This window comes from Limulus polyphemus, unplaced genomic scaffold, assembly GCF_000517525.1.
Source record: "Limulus polyphemus unplaced genomic scaffold, Limulus_polyphemus-2.1.2 Scaffold1420, whole genome shotgun sequence".
Classification (NCBI taxonomy): Eukaryota; Metazoa; Arthropoda; class Merostomata; order Xiphosura; family Limulidae; genus Limulus; species Limulus polyphemus.
In genome coordinates this window covers 85816-89981 of record NW_013667030.1, presented here as the reverse complement: position 1 = coordinate 89981, position 4166 = coordinate 85816, and the positions used below count along the sequence as shown (strand labels likewise).

Here is a 4166-nt window from a genome sequence, read left to right as displayed (position 1 = left end):
TGTGGCCAGAACAACAGTTTTCAAATCTTAAAGCTTGTTGGTGGTTCTTGTGGTGTGGCCAGAACAACAGTTTTAAAATCCTAATGTTTGTTGATGGTTCTTGTAGTGTGGCCAGAACAACAGTTTTAAAATCCTAAGTTTGTTGATGGTTCTTGTAGTATGGCCATATGGCCACATTCAACAAATGAACTGTAAGAATCCCACAATCATCTCAAAAGCCAACAACAGTCTGTCAAGTTCACAAGAGAGGACGAAGGTAACTATCAAAGTCTTTTTCTAGATGTATTGGTCATCAGAACTGACAAAGCTCTTAAGACTGGATGTATGAAAAGAAAACTCAAAAATATTTCTTTATTTCGTGTCCAGTTTATTAACCAATTTTCAATGTTTGAAAACGTTATTCAGCTACAACGTAAGGAAATACATTTTATGTCAGTTTATGGAAATATACTAGACTGTTCATAGTTTGAGTTCTGAAATTGCTTTAATTTACTTGAACTGATATTAGTATAGTTAATTTACTGCATTACTTTCAAACTGCAGTATCCATATATATGATTGTTTCCTTTCTCTTATAGTGAATTTGGATGTTTCAAGATGCTTCAGTAAAGTCTACTACAGCTTTCAAATTAATGCCAGTGATGTGACAGAACTGTTATTAATGATATTTTAGTGTCTCAAAAAAAAAAAGCCTGTGTCATAATTTTAAGCATGTTTATATTTCTAATAATGTTGAATGGTAGTGCAACATTATGTTTTGTCATGATATAGTAGTAAATATTTAAATTGAAGAATCATAAAAATCTTTTAAGTTTTCCTACAGTGAAATATTTTAGGAACTGGGTAAATTATCAACATTAGGTTGTACTTGCATTGTAACCAGATGTGTGACCTACATATTAAAGGTCAGTCATTTGATCAGTTTATAACATTTTGCTTAGAGTTGAGACATTCATGCTATAATTCATTTTAGATATTTTATCAAAATGGTAAATTTTGATAGAAATTGAATTAACTGAACAGGAAATAGTTATGCCAGCTAGATATTACATGAGTTTCCAACTTGATTCAACATGAACAAATTAGAATTTAGCTGTGTGTTGTTCAATTTGATCTTATGTTCTAATAACTGTAGACAAATTTTAATAACTTTCACTGGCTGATTGTTTGGAAAAATTTAAACAATTTGAACTTGATTAACAATTTATATCAAAAATTTGACTTTTTGTTTTATAATGTGATTTTGATTGGAGTACCAAACTTCATGTTTACAGAACCACCACTTTGTGTATTAACATATTTGTTATTTAAACACATCTGTTAGAAAATACTGATAGACTTTGGTAGATGCTTTTCTATGTCATATTCATGATAGTAATTTCTAATTAATTTGGCAGTTCAAAATTTCTTTGAATGGCATGTGATTTTAATTTTATCAACATATGTTATTAGGAAATATAAAATTGTCAAATGAAAACTTTTTTTTTCAAACTGTTTCACTGTTAAATAAAAGTTCTGTGCATTTACGAAAACTTGATTTTATAGAAAACTTAAAAATACTTCTGGTGAAAGGAACATTTTGTGTTAAAGAGAATTGGATGTTAATTTTTTCTTTAAACTGTGATTATGGATTTATGCAGTTTCTTTGAAACTAGTCTCCTGTAAAATCACATCTCATAATTTATAATGAGGCAATTGAGATAATGTAAGGATTGATGACATGACAATCTTTTTCTGTGTATGATCTTATTCATACAAAATTGTATTGGGAGGAAAAGAGATCAATTTATTTATATGTCTACCTACATTTTTCATTGTAAGTAAAATCTTTAGATGTATTTTGAACTTTTTACAGTAACTCACAACCAGAAAACTTTAAGTAAATCTTAAATAGAACAGTGACATTAGAAACGAAGGTGCATTTTTACTTCTTTAAAAACCTTGTTTTGGAACAATAAACTAAGGCTGCATTCATAAAAATTAATGATAATCCTTACAGTGTTGGTTTTGGTCTGTGTGAATTTTCTGTAGTATTAACTCTACAGGAAAAGCCATTTCTTTAAAACTTAGTTAGGTCTTAGGAAGTATTGTTGGTTTGTAAAACCAATGATGTACTGCTACTGAGATGGGTGCAGAAGTGGATCAGCTGACTGTGGCATACACTTTGTTGTATAGAAGCCAATGAAATTATCTGATCAGGACCAGTCAACACGTAACTCTAAGACTTCAGGCGGATAGTGCTTTAGTCTGTGCTCGTTCTCTAACTTTATCTTAATACAGCAAAAGAGATTCCTGAGATATTAAGTCACTTCTTTTTCACATGAAATTATCCATTGTTTTGTCAACCTTATATGCTTTGTGGCACAACAAATATTTGTATCCACATTTTAGTTGTCTTCTAGACTTTATCTCCATGGCATCTAATGGTTACTCTCAACATTTTATCAGGTTTTACTCAAGTTATACACCAGGTAGTTGTAGTCCTAAAGACAGAATTGAAAATCAAATGTTGCACAGTTTAACTTCTTTTTTAAGGTAAATGGTTATAAAAACATCAACTTAAACAAAGCAGCCCTAGTCATCATGGCATCTAATGGTTACTCTCAACAATTTATCAGGTTGTACTCAAGTTATACACCAGGTAGTTGTAGTCCTAAAGAAAGAATTGAAAATCACATGTTGCACACTTTAACTTCTTTTTTAAGGTAAATGGTTATAAAAACATCAACTTGAACAAAGCAGCCCTAGTCATCATGAAAGCAAAATAACAGAAATCATAGTATAGTAACATCACAGAAAATGTATGTTTAAATTATGCCAAGTTTATCTCTACTATAGTTTGTATTTTTGCACTTCTCTGTGAATACCATGAAAAGGAGCTTCATAGTTATTCAAAACCTTAAACATTGTTTATATGCTGGATTTAAGTTAATTATAGCTACACTTGCATTTATAATGAAAAGGAATGATCAAATGGAACTACTTTATAGGTTTCTGATTCTGATAATTAATTTTTTAATTTGGGTAAGAATTCTATGAAAGTCATTTATATTATAATTCTGGTTCTTGTGCATTTAAAATGAACATTAATTATAAGCCTAGTATTTGACCATTGAATGTAATAGATAACAAAATGACTTTTTTTTGTACAGATTGTAATATATGAATGAACCAACTGTCAATAAAGGTAGTTAAATTTTTATATTGAAGTGTATGTCAAATTTCAAAAGTGCTAAAGTCAACCAGAAAAATTGCTTATTAAATCTTACTTTGTACAATATTTTCCCCACAACACCTAAACATAACCTTTATAATAATTACTTAATTTTTGAACTCTCATGTCCAGTTCATAAAAACATCTGTGGAGAAAGACTAATTTATAATGATAAATTGTCATTCCCCAGTTGAAAGACCACCCTCAAAAAGTACAGATGGCAATTATTAGTGCTCAACAAGTTTATTTTACAAATACATTTATGCACTTAAATGTAGATAAAAGTGTATATGCTCACCCTAAAAACTGTATTAATGGTTGCACATAAAATAATATTGGTGATAAATATCAAGACATTTATATCAAAGAAAAAGCTACGTAATAATGCTTAAATCTAAATATTTACTTCTATTCACCAAATCTTGTATATTACCAATAACTTTTGATCAAAATAAACTACCTACATAGACAGAACTAAAAATTAAATGAATAATTCGTTCACTAATTCACTCCTATAGTACACGGGCCTGTTGACCCCTTCACACTCACAAAATCTCTCCATCTCTTTCTGCTCTATGCAATCCCAGATTCTTCTTCATTTTTGATACCAACATCAAAGAAGTCCTCTACAACACTATCCAGCCATCTTTTTCTCGATCTTAATGAGTAGTTAATAGAGATAATTTAATATACTGTTCTTCTAGAATTATGCAAAGTCATAAAACATTTCAGACTGAAAGTTTATTTTCTGTTGTTTTAGTGGGTTTTGTTTTTATGCAAGAAAAAAAAGATCTAAGTAAAAATGTTGTGCATTAAATGTAAAAGATTACAGTTAAGTGAGAAATTATTGTTGCTACACTTTTACACAATGTGGTTTTTCATTGTACTAGTCTAGACTTTCTTTATGCAGTCAGAGAATATTCATTATGCAACCAGACTTAATTGTCTCTCT

General features: G+C 29.6%; 1 protein-coding gene across 2 annotated transcripts in view; it reads left to right on the top strand.

The window, feature by feature from the left end:
- Positions 1–3202, top strand: part of LOC106463479 (attractin-like) — a 110620-nt gene extending 107418 nt beyond the window's left edge. The window contains exons 25-26 of one of the 2 annotated variants that reach the window (XR_002611504.1): positions 579–2448; positions 2619–3202. The gene's annotated coding sequence lies outside the window, so the exon portion shown is untranslated. Of the gene's footprint in view, positions 1–578 lie in introns of both variants that reach the window. The other variant, XM_013923518.2, reaches the window with a different exon arrangement.
- Positions 3203–4166: the final 964 nt, after the last annotated feature.